This window comes from Lampetra fluviatilis, unplaced genomic scaffold (genome assembly GCF_964198595.1).
Source record: "Lampetra fluviatilis unplaced genomic scaffold, kcLamFluv1.1 SCAFFOLD_479, whole genome shotgun sequence".
Taxonomy (NCBI): domain Eukaryota; kingdom Metazoa; phylum Chordata; class Hyperoartia; order Petromyzontiformes; family Petromyzontidae; genus Lampetra; species Lampetra fluviatilis.
In genome coordinates, this window is record NW_027621066.1 from 32501 (window position 1) to 54539 (window position 22039).

The following is a 22039-nucleotide window of genomic DNA, read 5'->3' on the forward strand; positions in this document are numbered from 1 at the left end:
CGTGTCTCTCTCCCCGTGTCTCTCCCCGTGTCTCTCTCCCCGTGTCTCTCCCCGTGTCTCTCCCCGTATCTCTCTCCCCGTGTCTCTCTCCCCGTGTCTCTCACCCACTCCCCGTGTCTCTCTCTCTCTCCGTGTCTCTCCCCGTGTCTCTCTCCCTGTGTCTCTCTCCGTGTCTCTCCCCGTGTCTCTCTCCCCGTGTCTCTCCCCATGTCTCTCTCCCCGTGTCTCTCTCCCCGTGTCTCTCCCCGTGTCTCTCCCCGTATCTCTCTCCCCGTGTCTCTCACCCCGTGTCTCTCCCCGTGTCTCTCTCCCCGTGTCTCTCCCCGTGTCTCTCCCCGTGTCTCTCTCTCCGCGTGTCTCTCACCCACTCCCCGTGTCTCTCTCCGTGTCTCTCTCTGTGTCTCTCTCTCCCCGTGTCTCTCTCCCCGTGTCTCTCCCCGTGTCTCTCTCTGTGTCTCTCTCTCCCCGTGTCTCTCCCCGTGTCTCTCTCTCCGTGTCTCTCTCCGTGTCTCTCTCCGTGTCTCTCTCCGCGTGTCTCTCTCCCACTCCCTGTGTCTCTCTCTCTCTCCGTGTCTCTCTCTCCGTGTCTCTCTCCGTGTCTCTCTCCGTGTCTCTCTCCGCGTGTCTCTCTCCCACTCCCTGTGTCTCTCTCTCTCTCCGTGTCTCTCTCCGTGTCTCTCTCTGTGTCTCTCTCTCTCCGTGTCTCTCTCTCCGTGTCTCTCTCTGTGTCTCTCTCTCCCCGTGTCTCTCACCCACTCCCGGTGTCTCTCTCCGTGTCTCTCTCTGTGTCTCTCTCTCCCCGTGTCTCTCTCTCCGTGTCTCTCTCTGTGTCTCTCTCTCCCCGTGTCTCTCACCCACTCCCGGTGTCTCTCTCCGTGTCTCTCTCTGTGTCTCTCTCTCCCCGTGTCTCTCTGCGCGTGTCTCTCTCTCTCTCTGTGTCTCTCTCTCCCCGTGTCTCTCACCCCGTGTCTCTCTCCGTGTCTCTCTCTGTGTCTCTCTCTCCCCGTGTCTCTCACCCCGTGTCTCTCTCCGTGTCACTCTCCGTGTCTCTCTCCCCGTGTCTCTCTCTCTCTCCGTGTCTCTCTCCGTGTCTCTCTCTCCGTGTCTCTCTCCGTGTCTCTCTCCCCGTGTCTCTCTCCCACTCCCTGTGTCTCTCTCTCTCCCCGTGTCTCTCTCTCCGTGTCTCTCTCCGTGTCTCTCTCCGCGTATCTCTCTCCCACTCCCTGTGTCTCTCTCTCTCTCCGTGTCTCTCTCCGTGTCTCTCTCCGTGTCTCTCTCCGCGTGTCTCTCTCCCACTCCCTGTGTCTCTCTCTCTCTCCGTGTCTCTCTCTGTGTCTCTCTCTCTCCGTGTCTCTCTCTCCGTGTCTCTCTCTGTGTCTCTCTCTCCCCGTGTCTCTCTCCCACTCCCTGTGTCTCTCTCTCTCTCCGTGTCTCTCTCTCGGTGTCTCTCTCCGTGTCTCTCTCTGTGTCTCTCTCTCTCCGTGTCTCTCTCTCCGTGTCTCTCTCTGTGTCTCTCTCTCCCCGTGTCTCTCTCCCACTCCCTGTGTCTCTCTCTCTCTCCGTGTCTCTCTCTCGGTGTCTCTCTCCGTGTCTCTCTCTGTGTCTCTCTCTCCCCGTGTCTCTCTCCCCGTGTCTCTCTCTGTGTCTCTCTCTCCCCGTGTCTCTCTGCGCGTGTCTCTCTCTCTCTCTGTGTCTCTCTCTCCCCGTGTCTCTCTCCCCGTGTCTCTCTCCCCGTGTCTCTCTCTGTGTCTCTCTCTCTCCCCGTGTCTCTCACCCCGTGTCTCTCACCCCGTGTCTCTCCCCGTGTCTCTCTCCCCGTGTCTCTCCCCGTGTCTCTCCCCGTGTCTCTCTCTCCGCGTGTCTCTCACCCACTCCCCGTGTCTCTCCCCGTGTCTCTCCCCGTGTCTCTCTCCCCGTGTCTCTCTCCCCGTGTCTCTCCCCGTGTCTCTCTCCCCGTGTCTCTCTCCCCGTGTCTCTCTCCCCGTGTCTCTCCCCGTGTCTCTCCCCGTGTCTCTCCCCGTGTCTCTCCCCGTATCTCTCTCCCCGTGTCTCTCTCCCCGTGTCTCTCTCCCCGTGTCTCTCCCCGTGTCTCTCCCCGTGTCTCTCCCCGTGTCTCTCACCCACTCCCTGTGTCTCTCTCTCTCCCCGTGTCTCTCCCCGTGTCTCTCCCCGTGTCTCTCCCCGTATCTCTCTCCCCGTGTCTCTCTCCCCGTGTCTCTCTCCCCGTGTCTCTCCCCGTATCTCTCTCCCCGTGTCTCTCTCCCCGTGTCTCTCACCCACTCCCTGTGTCTCTCTCTCTCTCCGTGTCTCTCCCCGTGTCTCTCTCCCTGTGTCTCTCTCCGTGTCTCTCCCCGTGTCTCTCTCCCCGTGTCTCTCCCCGTGTCTCTCTCCCCGTGTCTCTCTCCCCGTGTCTCTCCCCGTGTCTCTCTCCCCGTGTCTCTCCCCGTATCTCTCACCCACTCCCTGTGTCTCTCTCTCTCTCTGTGTCTCTCTCTGTGTCTCTCTCTCCCCGTGTCTCTCACCCACTCCCGGTGTCTCTCTCCGTGTCTCTCTCTGTGTCTCTCTCTCCCCGTGTCTCTCTCCCCGTGTCTCTCTCTCCGTGTCTCTCTCTGTGTCTCTCTCTCCCCGTGTCTCTCTCCCCGTGTCTCTCTCTCCGTGTCTCTCTCTCCCCGTGTCTCTCTGCGCGTGTCTCTCTCTCTCTCTGTGTCTCTCTCTCCCCGTGTCTCTCTCCCCGTGTCTCTCTCCCCGTGTCTCTCTCTGTGTCTCTCTCTCTCCCCGTGTCTCTCACCCCGTGTCTCTCACCCCGTGTCTCTCCCCGTGTCTCTCCCCGTGTCTCTCCCCGTGTCTCTCCCCGTGTCTCTCTCCCCGTGTCTCTCTCCCCGTGTCTCTCTCTGTGTCTCTCTCTCTCCCCGTGTCTCTCACCCCGTGTCTCTCACCCCGTGTCTCTCCCCGTGTCTCACCCCGTGTCTCTCTCCCCGTGTCTCTCCCCGTGTCTCTCCCCGTGTCTCTCTCTCCGCGTGTCTCTCACCCACTCCCCGTGTCTCTCCCCGTGTCTCTCCCCGTGTCTCTCTCCCCGTGTCTCTCTCCCCGTGTCTCTCCCCGTGTCTCTCCCCGTGTCTCTCTCCCCGTGTCTCTCTCCCCGTGTCTCTCTCCCCGTGTCTCTCCCCGTGTCTCTCTCCCCGTGTCTCTCTCCCCGTGTCTCTCTCCCCGTGTCTCTCCCCGTGTCTCTCCCCGTGTCTCTCCCCGTGTCTCTCTCCCCGTGTCTCTCTCCCCGTGTCTCTCCCCGTGTCTCTCTCCCCGTGTCTCTCCCCGTGTCTCTCCCCGTGTCTCTCCCTGTGTCTCTCCCCGTATCTCTCTCCCCGTGTCTCTCTCCCCGTGTCTCTCCCCGTGTCTCCCCGTGTCTCTCCCTCTCTCCCTGTGTCTCTCTCTCTCTCTGTGTCTCTCTCTCCCCGTGTCTCTCTCTGTGTCTCTCTCTCCCCGTGTCTCTCACCCACTCCCGGTGTCTCTCTCCGTGTCTCTCTCTGTGTCTCTCTCTCCCCGTGTCTCTCACCCACTCCCGGTGTCTCTCTCCGTGTCTCTCTCTGTGTCTCTCTCTCCGTGTCTCTCTCTGTGTCTCTCTCTCCCCGTGTCTCTCTCCCCGTGTCTCTCTCTCCGTGTCTCTCTCTGTGTCTCTCTCTCCCCGTGTCTCTCACCCACTCCCGGTGTCTCTCTCCGTGTCTCTCTCTGTGTCTCTCTCTCCCCGTGTCTCTCTCCCCATGTCTCTCTCTCCGTGTCTCTCTCTGTGTCTCTCTCTCCCCGTGTCTCTCTCCCCGTGTCTCTCTCTCCGTGTCTCTCTCTGTGTCTCTCTCTCCCCGTGTCTCTCACCCACTCCCGGTGTCTCTCTCCGTGTCTCTCTCTGTGTCTCTCTCTCCCCGTGTCTCTCTGCGCGTGTCTCTCTCTCTCTCTGTGTCTCTCTCTCCGTGTCTCTCTCTGTGTCTCTCTCTCCCCGTGTCTCTCTGCGCGTGTCTCTCTCTCTCTCTGTGTCTCTCTCTCCCCGTGTCTCTCTCCCCGTGTCTCTCTCTCTCTCCGTGTCTCTCTCCGTGTCTCTCTCCCCGTGTCTCTCTCCCACTCCCTGTGTCTCTCTCTCTCCCCGTGTCTCTCTCTCCGTGTCTCTCTCCGTGTCTCTCTCCGCGTGTCTCTCTCCCACTCCCTGTGTCTCTCTCTCTCCCCGTGTCTCTCTCTCCGTGTCTCTCTCTCCGTGTCTCTCTCCGTGTCTCTCTCCGTGTCTCTCTCCGCGTGTCTCTCTCCCACTCTCCGTGTCTCTCTCTCTCTCCGTGTCTCTCTCCGTGTCTCTCTCCGCGTGTCTCTCTCCCACTCCCTGTGTCTCTCTCTCTCTCCGTGTCTCTCTCCGTGTCTCTCCCCGTGTCTCTCTCTCTCTCTCCGTGTCTCTCTCTCCGTGTCTCTCTCCGTGTCTCTCTCCGTGTCTCTCTCCGCGTGTCTCTCTCCCACTCTCCGTGTCTCTCTCTCTCTCCGTGTCTCTCTCCGTGTCTCTCTCCGTGTCTCTCTCCGCGTGTCTCTCTCCCACTCCCTGTGTCTCTCTCTCTCCCCGTGTCTCTCACCCACTCCCCGTGTCTCTCTCCGTGTCTCTCTTCGTGTCTCTCTCTCCCCGTGTCTCTCACCCACTCCCCGTGTCTCTCTCCGTGTCTCTCTCCGTGTCTCTCTCCCCGTGTCTCTCTCTCCGTGTCTCTCTCTGTGTCTCTCTCTCCCCGTGTCTCTCACCCACTCCCGGTGTCTCTCTCCGTGTCTCTCTCTGTGTCTCTCTCTCCCCGTGTCTCTCTGCGCGTGTCTCTCTCTCTCTCTGTGTCTCTCTCTCCGTGTCTCTCTCTGTGTCTCTCTCTCCCCGTGTCTCTCTGCGCGTGTCTCTCTCTCTCTCTGTGTCTCTCTCTCCCCGTGTCTCTCTCCCCGTGTCTCTCTCCCCGTGTCTCTCTCTGTGTCTCTCTCTCCCCGTGTCTCTCTGCGCGTGTCTCTCTCTCTCTCTGTGTGTCTCTCTCTCTGTGTCTCTCTCTCCGTGTCTCTCTCTCCGTGTCTCTCTCTGTGTCTCTCTCTCTCTGTGTCTCTCTCTCCGTGTCTCTCTCTGTGTCTCTCTCTCCCCGTGTCTCTCTGCGCGTGTCTCTCTCCCACTCCCTGTGTCTCTCTCTCTCTCCATGTCTCTCTCCCCGTGTCTCTCTCCCCGTGTCTCTCTCCCCGTGTCTCTCTCTGTGTCTCTCTCTCCCCGTGTCTCTCTGCGCGTGTCTCTCTCCCACTCCCTGTGTCTCTCTCTCTCTCCATGTCTCTCTCCCCGTGTCTCTCTCTGTGTCTCTCTCTCTCCGTGTCTCTCTCCGTGTCTCTCTCCGTGTCTCTCTCCCCGTGTCTCTCTCCTCGTGTCTCTCTCCCACTCCCTGTGTCTCTCTCTCTCTCTGTGTCTCTCTCTCCCCCGTGTCTCTCTCTCCGTGTCTCTCTCTGTGTCTCTCTCTCCCCGTGTCTCTCTCCCCGTGTCTCTCTCCCCGTGTCTCTCTCTGTGTCTCTCTCTCCCCGTGTCTCTCTCCCCGTGTCTCTCTCCCCGTGTCTCTCTCTCTCTCTGTGTCTCTCTCTCCCCGTGTCTCTCTCCCCGTGTCTCTCTCCCCGTGTCTCTCTCTGTGTCTCTCTCTCCCCGTGTCTCTCTCCCCGTGTCTCTCTCCCACTCCCTGTGTCTCTCTCTCTCTCCGTGTCTCTCTCCCCGTGTCTCTCTCTGTGTCTCTCTCTCTCCGTGTCTCTCTCCGTGTCTCTCTCCCCGTGTCTCTCTCCCCCGTGTCTCTCTCCCACTCCCTGTGTCTCTCTCTCTCTCTGTGTCTCTCTCTCCCCGTGTCTCTCTCCCCGTGTCTCTCTCCCCGTGTCTCTCTGCGCGTGTCTCTCACCCCGTGTCTCTCTCCCCGTGTCTCTCTCCGTGTCTCTCTCCCCGTGTCTCTCTCCCCGTGTCTCTCACCCCGTGTCTCTCTCCGTGTCTCACCCCGTGTCTCTCTCCCCGTGTCTCTCTCCGTGTCTCTCTCTCCGTGTCTCTCTCCCCGTGTCTCTCTCCGTGTCTCTCTCCGTGTCTCTCTCTCCGTGTCTCTCTCCGTGTCTCTCTCTCCGTGTCTCTCTCCGTGTCTCTCTCTCCGTGTCTCTCTCCGTGTCTCTCTCTCCGTGTCTCTCTCCCCGTGTCTCTCTCCGTGTCTCTCTCCCCGTGTCTCTCTCCGTGTCTCTCTCCGTGTCTCTCTCTCCGTGTCTCTCTCCGTGTCTCTCTCCGTGTCTCTCTCTCCGTGTCTCTCTCCGTGTCTCTCTCTCCGTGTCTCTCTCCGTGTCTCTCTCCGTGTCTCTCTCCGTGTCTCTCTCCGTGTCTCTCTCCCCGTGTCTCTCTCTCCGCGTGTCTCTCTCCGTGTCTCTCTCCGTGTCTCTCTCTCCGTGTCTCTCTCCGTGTCTCTCTCCGTGTCTCTCTCCGCGTGTCTCTCTCTCTCTCACCGTGTCTCTCTCCGCGTGTCTCTCTCCGTGTCTCTCTCCGTGTCTCTCTCCGTGTCTCTCTCTCCGTGTCTCTCTCCGTGTCTCTCTCCCCGTGTCTCTCTCCGTGTCTCTCTCCGTGTCTCTCTCTCCGTGTCTCTCTCCGCGTGTCTCTCTCCCACTCCCTGTGTCTCTCTCTCCGTGTCTCTCTCCGTGTCTCTCTCTCCGTGTCTCTCTCCGTGTCTCTCTCCGTGTCTCTCTCCGTGTCTCTCTCCCCGTGTCTCTCTCTCCGTGTCTCTCTCCGTGTCTCTCTCCCCGTGTCTCTCTCCCACTCCCTGTGTCTCTCTCTCTCCCCGTGTCTCTCTCTCCGTGTCTCTCTCCGTGTCTCTCTCCGTGTCTCTCTCCCCGTGTCTCTCTCTCCGTGTCTCTCTCCGTGTCTCTCTCTCCGTGTCTCTCTCCCCGTGTCTCTCTCCCACTCCCCGTGTCTCACTCTCCCCGTGTCTCTATCTCCGTGTCTCTCTCCGTGTCTCTCTCCGTGTCTCTCTCCGTGTCTCTCTCTCCGTGTCTCTCTCCGTGTCTCTCTCCCCGTGTCTCTCTCCCACTCCCTGTGTCTCTCTCTCCCCGTGTCTCTCTCTCCGTGTCTCTCTCTCCGTGTCTCTCTCCCCGTGTCTCTCTCCCACTCCCTGTGTCTCTTTCTCTCCCCGTGTCTCTCTCTCCGTGTCTCTCTCCCCGTGTCTCTCTCTCCGTGTCTCTCTCCGTGTCTCTCTCCCCGTGTCTCTCTCTGTGTCTCTCTCTCTCCGTATCTCTCTCCCCGTGTCTCTCTGCGCGTGTCTCTCTCTCTCTCTGTGTCTCTCTCTCCGTGTCTCTCTCTGTGTCTCTCTCTCCCCGTGTCTCTCCCCGTGTCTCTCTCTCCGTGTCTCTCTCCCCGTGTCTCTCTCTCCGTGTCTCTCTCCCCGTGTCTCTCTCTCCGTGTCTCTCTCCCCGTGTCTCTCTCCCCGTGTCTCTCTCCCCGTGTCTCTCTCTCCGTGTCTCTCTCCCCGTGTCTCTCACCCACTCCCCGTGTCTCTCTCTCCCCGTGTCTCTCTCCGCGTGTCTCTCTCCCCGTGTCTCTCTCCCCGTGTCTCTCTCCCCGTGTCTCTCTCCGCGTGTCTCTCTCCCCGTGTCTCTCTCTCCCCGTGTCTCTCTCCCCGTGTCTCTCTCCCCGTGTCTCTCTCTCCCCGTGTCTCTCTCCCCGTGTCTCTCTCCCCGTGTCTCTCTCTCTCCCCGTGTCTCTCTCCCCGTGTCTCTCTCCCCGTGTCTCTCTCCCCGTGTCTCTCTCCCCGTGTCTCTCTCCCCGTGTCTCTCTCCCCGTGTCTCTCTCCGCGTGTCTCTCACCCACTCCCTGTGTCTCTCTCTCTCCCCGTGTCTCTCTCCCCGTGTCTCTCTCCCCGTGTCTCTCTCCCCGTGTCTCTCTCCCCGTGTCTCTCTGCGCGTGTCTCTCACCCACTCCCTGTGTCTCTCTCTCCCCGTGTCTCTCTCCCCGTGTCTCTCTCTCCGTGTCTCTCTCCCCGTGTCTCTCTCTCTCCGTGTCTCTCTCCCCGTGTCTCTCTCTCCCCGTGTCTCTCTCCGCGTGTCTCTCTGTGTCTCTCTCCCCGTGTCTCTCTCTCCCCATGTCTCTCTCCCCGTGTCTCTCTGTCTCTCACCCCGTGTCTCTCTCTCTCCCCGTGTCTCTCTCTCCGTGTCTCTCTCCCCGTGTCTCTCTCTCCCCGTGTCTCTCTGCGCGTGTGTCTCTCACCCACTCCCTGTGTCTCTCTCTCTCCGTGTCTCTCTCCCTGTGTCTCTCTCCGCGTGTCTCTCTGTGTCTCTCTCCCCGTGTCTCTCTCCCCGTGTCTCTCTCCCCGTGTCTCTCTCTCCCCGTGTCTCTCTCCCCGTGTCTCTCTCCCTGTGTCTCTCTCTCTCCCCGTGTCTCTCTCCCCGTGTCTCTCTCCCCGTGTCTCTCTCCCCGTGTCTCTCTCCCCGTGTCTCTCTCCCCGTGTCTCTCTCCGCGTGTCTCTCACCCACTCCCTGTGTCTCTCTCTCTCCCCGTGTCTCTCTCCCCGTGTCTCTCTCTCTCCCCGTGTCTCTCTCCGCGTGTCTCTCACCCACTCCCTGTGTCTCTCTCTCTCCCCGTGTCTCTCTCCCCGTGTCTCTCTCCCCGTGTCTCTCTCCCCGTGTCTCTCTCCCCGTGTCTCTCTCCCCGTGTCTCTCTGCGCGTGTCTCTCACCCACTCCCTGTGTCTCTCTCTCCCCGTGTCTCTCTCCCCGTGTCTCTCTCTCCGTGTCTCTCTCCCCGTGTCTCTCTCTCTCCGTGTCTCTCTCCCCGTGTCTCTCTCTCCCCGTGTCTCTCTCCGCGTGTCTCTCTGTGTCTCTCTCCCCGTGTCTCTCTCTCTCCCCATGTCTCTCTCCCCGTGTCTCTCTGTCTCTCACCCACTCTCTGTGTCTCTCTCTCTCTCTCCGTGTCTCTCTCCCCGTGTCTCTCTCCCCGTGTCTCTCTGCGCGTGTCTCTCACCCACTCCCTGTGTCTCTCTCTCTCCGTGTCTCTCTCCCCGTGTCTCTCTCTCCCCGTGTCTCTCTCCGCGTGTCTCTCTGTGTCTCTCTCCCCGTGTCTCTCTCTCCCCATGTCTCTCTCCCCGTGTCTCTCTGTCTCTCACCCCGTGTCTCTCTCTCTCTCCGTGTCTCTCTCCCCGTGTCTCTCTCTCCCCGTGTCTCTCTGCGCGTGTGTCTCTCACCCACTCCCTGTGTCTCTCTCTCTCCGTGTCTCTCTCCCTGTGTCTCTCTCCGCGTGTCTCTCTGTGTCTCTCTCCCCGTGTCTCTCTCCCCGTGTCTCTCTCTCCCCGTGTCTCTCTCTCCGCGTGTCTCTCTCCCCGTGTCTCTCTCCCCGTGTCTCTCTCTCCGTGTCTCTCTCCCCGTGTCTCTCTCCCCGTGTCTCTCTCCCCGTGTCTCTCTCCCCGTGTCTCTCTCCCCGTGTCTCTCTCCCCGTGTCTCTCTCTCCCCGTGTCTCTCTGCGCGTGTCTCTCACCCACTCTCTGTGTCTCTCTCTCCCCGTGTCTCTCTCCCCGTGTCTCTCTCCCCGTGTCTCTCTGCGCGTGTCTCTCACCCACTCTCTGTGTCTCTCTCTCCCCGTGTCTCTCTCCCTGTGTCTCTCTCCCCGTGTCTCTCTGCGCGTGTCTCTCACCCACTCTCTGTGTCTCTCTCTCCCCGTGTCTCTCTCCCCGTGTCTCTCTCCGCGTGTCTCTCACCCACTCCCTGTGTCTCTCTCTCTCCCCGTGTCTCTCTCTCCGTGTCTCTCCCCGTGTCTCTCTCCCCGTGTCTCTCTCCCCGTGTCTCTCTCCGCGTGTCTCTCACCCACTCCCTGTGTCTCTCTCTCTCCCCGTGTCTCTCTCTCCGTGTCTCTCCCCGTGTCTCTCTCCCCGTGTCTCTCTCCCCGTGTCTCTCTCCGCGTGTCTCTCACCCACTCCCTGTGTCTCTCTCTCTCCCCGTGTCTCTCTCTCCGTGTCTCTCCCCGTGTCTCTCTCCCCGTGTCTCTCTCCCCGTGTCTCTCTCCGCGTGTCTCTCTCCCCGTGTCTCTCTGCGCGTGTCTCTCACCCCGTGTCTCTCTCTCTCCCCGTGTCTCTCTCTCTCCCCATGTCTCTCTCCCCGTGTCTCTCTGTCTCTCACCCCGTGTCTCTCTCTCTCTCCGTGTCTCTCTGCGCATGTCTCTCTCCCCGTGTCTCTCTCCCCGTGTCTCTCTCCCCGTGTCTCTCTCCCCGTGTCTCTCTCCCCGTGTCTCTCTGCGCGTGTCTCTCACCCACTCCCTGTGCGGAGGTCGCCAGTCTCTGTAGCTGATGGAGGAGATCTCCTCCATCGCCCAGATCATCACCAACGCCACCCAGCAGATCCATCAGCCACTGAGAGACACGGGGAGAGAGACACGGGGAGAGAGAGAGACACGGGGAGAGACACGGGGAGAGACACGGGGTGAGAGAGAGACACGGGGAGAGACACGGGGAGAGAGAGACACGGGGAGAGAGAGAGACACGGGGAGAGACACGGGGAGAGACACGGGGTGAGAGAGAGACACGGGGAGAGACACGGGGAGAGAGAGACACGGGGAGAGAGAGAGACACGGGGAGAGACACGGGGAGAGACACGGGGTGAGAGAGAGACACGGGGAGAGACACGGGGAGAGAGAGACACGGGGAGAGAGAGAGACACGGGGAGAGACACGGGGAGAGAGAGACACGGGGAGAGACACGGGGAGAGACACGGGGTGAGAGAGAGACACGGGGAGAGACACGGGGAGAGAGAGACACGGGGAGAGAGAGAGACACGGGGAGAGACACGGGGATTGAGAGACACGGGGAGAGAGAGAGACACGGGGAGAGAGAGAGACACGGGGAGAGAGAGAGACACGGGGAGACACGGGGGGGGAGACACGGGGAGAGAGAGAGACACGGGGAGAGAGACACGGGGAGAGAGAGAGACACGGGGTGAGAGAGAGGACACGGGGAGAGACACGGGGGAGAGAGAGACACGGGGAGAGACACGGGGAGAGAGACACGGGGAGAGACACGGGGGAGACACGCGGAGACACAAGCAGAGACGGGGAGAGAGAGACACGGGGTGAGAGAGAGACACGGGGAGACACGGGGGGGGAGACACGGGGAGAGAGAGAGACACGGGGAAGAGACACGGGGAGAGAGAGAGACACGGGGTGAGAGAGAGACAAGGGGAGAGACACGGGGAGAGAGAGACACGGGGAGAGACACGGGGAGAGACACGGGGTGAGAGAGAGACACGGGGAGAGACACGGGGAGAGAGAGACACGGGGAGAGAGAGAGACACGGGGAGAGACACGGGGATTGAGAGACACAAGGAGAGAGAGAGACACGGGGAGAGAGAGACACGGGGTGAGAGAGAGACACGGGGAGACACGGGGGGGGAGACACGGGGAGAGAGAGAGACACGGGAGAGACACGGGGAGAGAGAGACACGGGGAGAGACACGGGGTGAGAGAGAGACACGGGGAGAGACACGGGGAGAGAGAGACACGGGGAGAGAGAGACACGGGGTGAGAGAGAGACACGGGGAGACACGGGGGGGGAGACACGGGGAGAGAGAGAGACACGGGGAGAGACACGGGGAGAGAGAGACACGGGGAGAGACACGGGGAGAGAGAGACACGGGGAGAGACACGGGGAGAGAGACACGGGGAGAGAGAGACACGGGGTGAGAGAGAGACACGGGGAGACACGGGGGGGGAGACACGGGGAGAGAGAGAGACACGGGGAGAGACACGGGGAGAGAGAGACACGGGGAGAGACACGGGGAGAGAGACACGGGGTGAGAGAGAGACACGGGAAGAGAGAGAGACACGGGGAGACACGGGGGGGGAGACACGGGGAGACACGGAGAGACATGGGGAGAGACACAGAGAGACACCGGGAGAGAGAGACACAGGGAGAGAGGGAGAGACACGGGAGACACAGGGAGAGACACGGGGAGAGAGACACGGGGAAGAGACACGGGGAGAGAGAGAGACACGGGGAGAAAGAGACACGGGGAGAGAGAGACACGGGGAGAGAGACACGGAGAGAGAGACACGGGGAGAGAGAGACACGGGGAGAGAGAGAGACACGGGGGAGAGAGAGACACGGGGAGAGAGAGACACGGGGAGAGAGAGACACGGGGTGAGAGGAGACACGGGGTGAGAGAGAGACACGGGGAGAGAGAGACACGGGCAGAGAGAGACACGGGGAGAGAGAGACACGGGGAGAGAGAGACACGGGGTGAGAGAGAGACACGGGTGAGAGAGAGACACGGGGTGAGAGAGAGAGACACGGGGAGAGACACGGGGAGAGATGGGGAGAGAGAGACACAGAGAGACACGGGGAGAGAGACACGGGGAGAAAGACACGGGGAGAAAGACGCGGGGAGAGAGAGACACGGGAGGACACAGATACAGGAGGTCGTGGGTTCGATCCCTGACCCTGGGAGATGTTGACTACCTCGCCTGGTCTACAGGAGGTCGTGGGTTCGAACCCTGACCCTGTGAGATGTTGACTACCTCGCCTGGTCTACAGGAGGTCGTGGGTTCGATCCTGACCCTGGGAGATGTTGACTACCTCGCCTGGTCTACAGGAGGTCGTGGGTTCGAAACCCTGACCCTGGGAGATGTTGACTGCCTCGCCTGGTCTCAGGAGGTCGTGGGTTCGATCCCTGACCCTGGGAGATGTTGACTACCTCGCCTGGTCTACAGGAGGTCGTGGGTTCGAACCCTGACCCTGTGAGATGTTGACTACCTCGCCTGGTCTACAGGAGGTCGTGGGTTCGATCCCTGACCCTGGGAGATGTTGACTACCTCGCCTGGTCTACAGGAGGTCGTGGGTTCGATCCCTGACCCTGGGAGATGTTGACTACCTCGCCTGGTCTACAGGAGGTCGTGGGTTCGATCCCAGACCCTGTGAGATGTTGACTACCTCGCCTGGTCTACAGGTCGTGGGTTCGATCTCGGACCCTGTGAGATGTTGACTACCTCGCCTGGTCTACAGGAGGTCGTCGGTTCGATCCCTGACCCTGGGAGATGTTGACTACCTCGCCTGGTCTACAGGAGGTCGTGGGTTCGATCCCTGACCCTGGGAGATGTTGACTACCTCGCCTGGTACACAGGAGGTCGTCGGTTCGATCCCTGACCCTGGGAGATGTTGACTACCTCGCCTGGTCTACAGGAGGTCGTGGGTTCGATCCCTGACCCTGGGAGATGTTGACTACCTCGCCTGGTACACAGGAGGTCGTCGGTTCGATCCCTGACCCTGGGAGATGTTGACTACCTCGCCTGGTCTACAGGAGGTCGTGGGTTCGATCTCGGACCCTGTGAGATGTTGACTACCTCGCCTGGTCTACAGGAGGTCATGGGTTAGATCCCTGACCCTGGGAGATGTTGACTGCCTCGCCTGGTCTACAGGAGGTCGTGGGTTCGATCCCTGACCCTGGGAGATGTTGACTACCTCGCCTGGTCTACAGGAGGTCGTGGGTTCGATCCCTGACCCTGTGAGATGTTGACTGCCTCGCCTGGTCTACAGGAGGTCGTGGGTTCGATCCCTGACCCTGGGAGATGTTGACTACCTCGCCTGGTCTACAGGAGGTCGTGGGTTCGATCCCTGACCCTGGGAGATGTTGACTACCTCGCCTGGTCTACAGGAGGTCGTGGGTTCGATCCCTGACCCTGGGAGATGTTGACTACCTCGCCTGGTCTACAGGAGGTCGTGGGTTCGATCCCTGACCCTGGGAGATGTTGACTACCTCGCCTGGTCTACAGGAGGTCGTGGGTTCAACCCCTGACCCTGTGAGATGTTGACTACCTCGCCTGGTCTACAGGAGGTCGTGGGTTCGATCCCTGACCCTGTGAGATGTTGACTACCTCGCCTGGTCTACAGGAGGTCGTGGGTTCGATCCCTGACCCTGGGAGATGTTGACTACCTCGCCTGGTCTACAGGAGGTCGTGGGTTCGATCCCTGACCCTGGGAGATGTTGACTACCTCGCCTGGTCTACAGGAGGTCGTGGGTTCGATCCCTGACCCTGTGAGATGTTGACTACCTCGCCTGGTCTACAGGAGGTCGTGGGTTCGATCCCTGACCCTGGGAGATGTTGACTACCTCGCCTGGTCTACAGGAGGTCGTGGGTTCGATCCCTGACCCTGGGAGATGTTGACTACCTCGCCTGGTCTACAGGAGGTCGTGGGTTCGATCCCTGACCCTGGGAGATGTTGACTACCTCGCCTGGTCTACAGGAGGTCGTGGGTTCGATCCCTGACCCTGAATCTCCCATCCACGTAGATGTGACGTCAGCAAACCCCCCCATTGTGACGTCACACCCCCCCCTCCCCCATTGTGACGTCACAACCCCCCCCACCCACCCCCACCTTCTCCTCCTCTGCTCTCCCGTGATTGGTCGGCTCGGCAGCAGGAAGTGACACGGGGGGAGGCGGCTTCCCAAAGTCCTCCAGGGCACCTGGTGGGGGTGGGGGGAGGGGGTGGGGTGGGGGTGGGGGGAGGGGGTGGGGTGGGGGGCGGGGGGGGGAGGCGGGGGGGAGAGGTGGGGGGAGGTGGGGGGAGAGGTGGGGGGGGGTGTTGGGGGGGGGGGGTGGGAGGGGAGGTGGGGGGGGAGGTGGGGGGAGAGGTGTGGGGGGAGGTGGTGGGGGAGGTGGGGGGTGAGGTGGGGGGGGAGGGGGGGGTGGAGGGTGGGGGGTGGGGGGGGGAGGTGGGGGGTGGAGGGTGGGGGGAGGTGGGGGGAGAGGTGGGGGGAGAGGTGGGGGGGGTGTTGGGGGGGGGTGGGAGGGGAGGTGGGGGGGGAGGTGGGGGGAGAGGTGGGGGGGGTGTTGGGGGAGGTGGGGGGGGGGGTGGGGGAGGGGGGGGAGTACTGTACACAAGGCGGTTCTGCAAGCACTGTACACACTGTATAACGGTCAACCTTGAACTGTATACTGTATAACGGGCAACCTGAAACTGCATACACTGTATGTACTGTATACACTGTATGCACTGTATACACTGTATGCACTGTATACACTGTATGCACTGTATACACTGTGCGCACTGTATACACTGTGCACACTGTATACACTGTACCTACTGTACACTGTGAACTTTGCACAGAGCGCGAGACGGCACTGTACTTACTGTCCAGAAGATCGTCCAAGTCATCGTCTTGTCCCGTGTCTCCTCCTCTCTGTCTCTCTCCCTTGTCTCTGTGTGTCCCCGTGTCTCGCTGTGTCTCCGTGTCTCGCTGTGTCTCCGTGTCTATCTCTCTGTCCGTGTCTCCCTGTGTCCCCGTGTCTCTGTGTGTCTCCGCGTCTCGCTGCGTCTCCGTGTCTCGCTGTGTCCCCGTGTCTCTCTGTCTCTCTCCCTCGTCTCTCTGTGTCCCCGTGTCTCTCTGTGTCTCCGTGTCTCGCTGTGTCCCCGTGTCTCTCTGTCTCTCCCCCGTGTCTCCCTGCATCGCGGCCATCTTGCTCAGGGCTCCCTCACGTGACGCCGCGGCCGCCATCTTGGTCAAGGGGGCTCCGAGGGGCGGGGCCTGGGAGGGGGGCGGGGCCTTGGTCAGTGACGTCACCGCCCCTGTGTCTCCCTCTCCCCCGTCTCCCTGCATCGCGGCCATCTTGCTCAGGGCTCCCTCGCGTGACGCCGCGGCCGCCATCTTGGTCAAGGGGGCTCCGGGGGGCGGGGCCTTGGTCAGTGACGTCACCACCCGTGTCTCCCTCTCTCCCGTGTCTCCTTGGATCGCGGCCATGTTGCTCAGGGCTCCCTCGCGTGACGCCGCGGCCGCCATCTTCGTCAAGGGGGCTCCGAGGGGCGGGGCCTGGGAGGGGGGCGGGGCCTTGGTCAGTGACGTCACCGCCCCTGTGTCTCCCCCCCCGTGTCTCCCTGCGCCGCGGCCATGTTGGTCAGGGCTCACGTGACGCTACGGCCGCCATATTGGTCAAGGAGACTAGGCTCTAAGGAAAGCTGTCTCGGGTGTGGACCAATCAACTTCAAGGACAGTGCATATCATTACCATCATCAGAGTTGTTTCTTTTTGTTTGCATTTTGACTGCTTGTGTTGTGGTTATTGCAAACACGATGCCTTGTATAAAGGTGTCAGTTTTTGTACCAGTTGAAAGGGTAAACACCTATCACTATATTTTGCCACTGCTAAAGGAGATGTCTCATCGTGTAAATGCATACCCCGAGCTCTCAATACTCTGATAGTGCGCTGTCTTTGAGTTGTGCGCCTTTTGGCGTCATCTGGTCCAACACCAATGGAGACTAGGCTCTAAGAAAAGCTGTCTCGGGTGTGGACCAATCAACTTCAAGGACAGTGCATATCATCATTACCATCATCAGAGTTGTTTCTTTTTGTTTGCATTTTGACTGCTTGTGTTGTGGTTATTGCAAACACGATGCCTCGTATAAAGGTGTCAGTTTTTGTACCAGTTGAAAGGGTAAAAACCTATCACTATATTTTGCCACTGCTAAAGGAGATGTCTCATCGTGTAAATCTTACCGAAATTCAACCCGCACTTCTCACACCCACCCACCCAGCCAGCAGTGCTCATCATTGGCCAGACGCTGAGGCAGGGGCAACGCCGCTCTGGCGGTCTCACAGGGCGAGAACGGGGCAGGCGATAGGCCGACGAAAATCCGGGGGGGCATCTTGTGGGGGGGGGGGGGGGGGGGGGGGGGGGGGGGGGCCCCGATCTCTCTCCGGCAGGGTGCCGCTGCCTGGGGGAGTTCCGCCAAACCCCGGTTCAACGGTGATAGCCGGCAGGTTCCCGGAGCAATGGGCGGTGGACTGAGTGCCCCGTGCTAGCCAATGGGAACAGCCGACAGGTTCCTGGAGCAATGGGCGGTGGAGTCAGTGCCCCGTGCTAGCCAATGGGAACAGCCGACAGGTTCCCAGAGCAATGGGCGGTGGACTGAGTGCTCCGTGCTAGCCAATGGGAACAGCCGACAGGTTCCCAGAGCAATGGGCGGTGGACTGAGTGCCCCGTGCTAGCCAATGGGAACAGCCGACAGGTTCCCAGAGCAATGGGCGGTGGACTGAGTGCCCCGTGCTAGCCAATGGGAACAGCCGACAGGTTCCCAGAGCAATGGGCGGGGGACTGAGTGCCCCGTGCTAGCCAATGAGGAACAGCCGACAGGTTCCGGAGCAATGGGCGGTGGACTGAGTGCCCCGTGCTAGCCAATGGGAACAGCCGACAGGTTCTCGGAGCAATGGGCGGTGGACTGAGTGCTCCGTGCTAGCCAATGGGAACAGCCGACAGGTTCTCGGAGCAATGGGCGGTGGACTGAGTGCTCCGTGCTAGACAATGGGAACAGCCGACAGGTTCCCGGAGCAATGGGCGGTGGACTGAGTGCCCGTGCTAGCCAATGGGAACAGCCGACAGGTTCTCGGAGCAATGGGCGGTGGACTGAGCGCCCCGTGCTAGCCAATGAGGAACAGCCGACAGGTTCCCGGAGCAATGGGCGGTGGACTGAGTGCCCCGTGCTAGCCAATGGGAACAGCCGACAGGTTCCTGGAGCAATGGGCGGTGGACTGAGTGCCCCGTGCTAGCCAATGGGAACAGCCGACAGGTTTCCGGAGCAATGGGCGGTGGACTGAGTGCTCCGTGCTAGCCAATGGGAACAGCCGACAGGTTCCCGGAGCAATGGGCGGTGGACTGAGTGCCCCGTGCTAGCCAATGGGAACAGCCGACAGGTTCCTGGAGCAATGGGCGGTGGACTGAGTGCTCCGTGCTAGCCAATGGGAACAGCCGACAGGTTCCTGGAGCAATGGGCGGTGGACTGAGTGCTCCGTGCTAGCAAATGGGAACAGCCGACAGGTTCCCGGAGCAATGGGCGGTGGACTGAGTGCCCCGTGCTAGCCAATGGGGACAGCCGACAGGTTCCTGGAGCAATGGGCGGTGGACTGAGTGCCCCGTGCTAGCCAATGGGAACAGCCGACAGGTTCCTGGAGCAATGGGCGGTGGACTGAGTGCTCCGTGCTAGCCTATGGGAACAGCCGACAGGTTCCTGGAGCAATGGGCGGTGGACTGAGTGCCCCGTGCTAGCCAATGGGAACAGCCGACAGGTTCTCGGAGCAATGGGCGGTGGACTGAGTGCCCCGTGCTAGCCAATGGGAACAGCCGACAGGTTCCTGGAGCAATGGGCGGTGGACTGAGTGCCCCGTGCTAGCCAATGGGAACAGCCGACAGGTTCCTGGAGCAATGGGCGGTGGACTGAGCGCTCCGTGCTAGCCAATGGCAACAGCCGACAGGTTCTCGGAGCAATGGGCGGTGGACTGAGTGCCCCGTGCTAGCCAATGAGGAACATCCGACAGGTTCCCGGAGCAATGGGCGGTGGACTGAGTGCTCCGTGCTAGCCAATTGGAACAGCCGACAGGTTCCTGGAGCAATGGGCGGGGGACTGAGTGCCCCGTGCTAGCCAATGGGAACAGCCGACAGGTTCCTGGAGCAATGGGCGGTGGACTGAGTGCTCCGTGCTAGCCAATGGGAACAGCCGACAGGTTCCTGGAGCAATGGGCGGTGGACTGAGTGCTCCGTGCTAGCCAATGGGAACAGCCGACAGGTTCCTGGAGCAATGGGCGGGGGACTGAGTGCCCCGTGCTAGCCAATGGGAACAGCCGACAGGTTCCTGGAGCAATGGGCGGGGGACTGAGTGCCCCGTGCTAGCCAATGGGAACAGCCGACAGGTTCCTGGAGCAATGGGCGGTGGACTGAGTGCCCCGTGCTAGCCAATGGGAACAGCCGACAGGTTCCTGGAGCAATGGGCGGTGGACTGAGTGCCCCGTGCTAGCCAATGGGTACAGCCGACAGGTTCCTGGAGCAATGGGCGGTGGACTGAGTGCCCCGTGCTAGCCAATGGGCACAGCCGACAGGTTCCTGGAGCAATGGGCGGTGGACTGAGTGCTCCGTGCTAGCCAATGGGCACAGCCGACAGGTTCCTGGAGCAGTGGGCGGTGGACTGAGCGCTCCGTGCTAGCCAATGGGACAGCCGACAGGTTCCCGGAGCAATGGGCGGTGGACTGAGTGCCCCGTGCTAGCCAATGGGAACAGCCGACAGGTTCCTGGAGCAATGGGCGGTGGACTGAGTGCCCCGTGCTAGCCAATGGGAACAGCCGACAGGTTCCTGGAGCAATGGGCGGTGGACTGAGTGCCCCGTGCTAGCCAATGGGAACAGCCGACAGGTTTCCGGAGCAATGGGCGGTGGACTGAGTGCTCCGTGCTAGCCAATGGGAACAGCCGACAGGTTCCCGGAGCAATGGGCGGTGGACTGAGTGCCCCGTGCTAGCCAATGGGAACAGCCGACAGGTTCCTGGAGCAATGGGCGGTGGACTGAGTGCTCCGTGCTAGCCAATGGGAACAGCCGACAGGTTCCTGGAGCAATGGGCGGTGGACTGAGTGCTCCGTGCTAGCAAATGGGAACAGCCGACAGGTTCCCGGAGCAATGGGCGGTGGACTGAGTGCCCCGTGCTAGCCAATGGGGACAGCCGACAGGTTCCTGGAGCAATGGGCGGTGGACTGAGTGCCCCGTGCTAGCCAATGGGAACAGCCGACAGGTTCTCGGAGCAATGGGCGGTGGACTGAGTGCCCCGTGCTAGCCAATGGGAACAGCCGACAGGTTCCTGGAGCAATGGGCGGTGGACTGAGTGCCCCGTGCTAGCCAATGGGAACAGCCGACAGGTTCCTGGAGCAATGGGCGGTGGACTGAGCGCTCCGTGCTAGCCAATGGCAACAGCCGACAGGTTCTCGGAGCAATGGGCGGTGGACTGAGTGCTCCGTGCTAGCCAATTGGAACAGCCGACAGGTTCCTGGAGCAATGGGCGGGGGACTGAGTGCCCCGTGCTAGCCAATGGGAACAGCCGACAGGTTCCTGGAGCAATGGGCGGTGGACTGAGTGCTCCGTGCTAGCCAATGGGAACAGCCGACAGGTTCCTGGAGCAATGGGCGGTGGACTGAGTGCTCCGTGCTAGCCAATGGGAACAGCCGACAGGTTCCTGGAGCAATGGGCGGGGGACTGAGTGCCCCGTGCTAGCCAATGGGAACAGCCGACAGGTTCCTGGAGCAATGGGCGGGGGACTGAGTGCCCCGTGCTAGCCAATGGGAACAGCCGACAGGTTCCTGGAGCAATGGGCGGTGGACTGAGTGCCCCGTGCTAGCCAATGGGAACAGCCGACAGGTTCCTGGAGCAATGGGCGGTGGACTGAGTGCCCCGTGCTAGCCAATGGGTACAGCCGACAGGTTCCTGGAGCAATGGGCGGTGGACTGAGTGCCCCGTGCTAGCCAATGGGCACAGCCGACAGGTTCCTGGAGCAATGGGCGGTGGACTGAGTGCTCCGTGCTAGCCAATGGGCACAGCCGACAGGTTCCTGGAGCAGTGGGCGGTGGACTGAGCGCTCCGTGCTAGCCAATGGGACAGCCGACAGGTTCCCGGAGCAATGGGCGGTGGACTGAGTGCCCCGTGCTAGCCAATGGGAACAGCCGACAGGTTCCTGGAGCAATGGGCGGTGGACTGAGTGCCCCGTGCTAGCCAATGGGAACAGCCGACAGGTTCCTGGAGCAATGGGCGGTAGACTGAGTGCTCCGTGCTAGCCAATGAGGAACAGCCGACAGGTTCCCGGAGCAATGGGCGGTGGACTGAGTGCTCCGTGCTAGCCAATGGGAACAGCCGACAGGTTCCTGGAGCAATGGGCGGTGGACTGAGTGCTCCGTGCTAGCCAATGGGAACAGCCGACAGGTTCCTGGAGCAATGGGCGGTGGACTGAGTGCCCCGTGCTAGCCAATGGGAACAGCCGACAGGTTCCTGGAGCAATGGGCGGTGGACTGAGTGCTCCGTGCTAGCCAATGGGAACAGCCGACAGGTTCCCGGAGCAATGGGCGGTGGACTGAGTGCCCCGTGCTAGCCAATGGCAACAGCCGACAGGTTCCTGGAGCAATGGGCGGTGGACTGAGTGCCCCGTGCTAGCGAATGAGGAACAGCCGACAGGTTCCTGGAGCAATGGGCGGTGGACTGAGTGCCCCGTGCTAGCCAATGAGGAACAGCCGACAGGTTCCGGAGCAATGGGCGGTGGACTGAGTGCTCCGTGCTAGCCAATGAGGAACAGCCGACAGGTTCTCGGAGCAATGGGCGGTGGACTGAGTGCTCCGTGCTAGCCAATGAGGAACAGCCGACAGGTTCTCGGAGCAATGGGCGGTGGACTGAGTGCCCCGTGCTAGCCAATGGGAACAGCCGACAGGTTCCGGAGCAATGGGCGGTGGACTGAGTGCCCCGTGCTAGCCAATGGGAACAGCCGACAGGTTCCTGGAGCAATGGGCGGTGGACTGAGTGCTCCGTGCAAGCCAATGGGAACAGCCGACAGGTTCCTGGAGCAATGGGCGGTGGACTGAGTGCTCCGTGCTAGCCAATGGGAACAGCCGACAGGTTCCCGGAGCAATGGGCGGTGGACTGAGTGCCCCGTGCTAGCCAATGGGAACAGCCGACAGGTTCCTGGAGCAATGGGCGGTGGACTGAGTGCTCCGTGCTAGCCAATGGGAACAGCCGACAGGTTCCTGGAGCAATGGGCGGTGGACTGAGTGCTCCGTGCTAGCCAATGGGAACAGCCGACAGGTTCTCGGAGCAATGGGCGGTGGACTGAGTGCTCCGTGCTAGCCAATGGGGACAGCCGACAGGTTCTCGGAGCAATGGGCGGTGGACTGAGTGCTCCGTGCTAGCCAATGAGGAACAGCCGACAGGTTCCGGAGCAATGGGCGGTGGACTGAGTGCCCCGTGCTAGCCAATGAGGAACAGCCGACAGGTTCCGGAGCAATGGGCGGTGGACTGAGTGCTCCGTGCTAGCCAATGGGGAACAGCCGACAGGTTCCCGGAGCAATGGGCGGTGGACTGAGTGCTCCGTGCTAGCCAATGAGGAGCAGCCGACAGGTTCCCGGAGCAATGGGCGGTGGACTGAGTGCTCCGTGCTAGCCAATGAGGAGCAGCCGACACGTTCCCGGAGAAATGGGCGGTGGACTGAGTGCTCCGTGCTAGCCAATGGGAACAGCCGA

At 61.3% G+C, this 22039-nt stretch overlaps 1 long non-coding RNA gene across 5 annotated transcripts in view; it reads right to left on the reverse strand.

Moving 5' to 3' along the window:
• LOC144954726 (uncharacterized) overlaps positions 1 to 15521 on the reverse strand; it is a 25100-nt gene extending 9579 nt beyond the window's left edge. For all 5 annotated transcript variants that reach the window (XR_013641333.1, XR_013641332.1, XR_013641331.1 and 2 more), the window contains exons 1-3: positions 15144 to 15521; positions 14387 to 14475; positions 10273 to 10372 (exon numbers count right to left, since the gene is read on the reverse strand). This is a non-coding gene — a long non-coding RNA (uncharacterized LOC144954726). The remainder of the gene's footprint in view (positions 1 to 10272; positions 10373 to 14386; positions 14476 to 15143) is intronic.
• Between the last annotated feature and the right edge of the window lie 6518 nt (positions 15522 to 22039).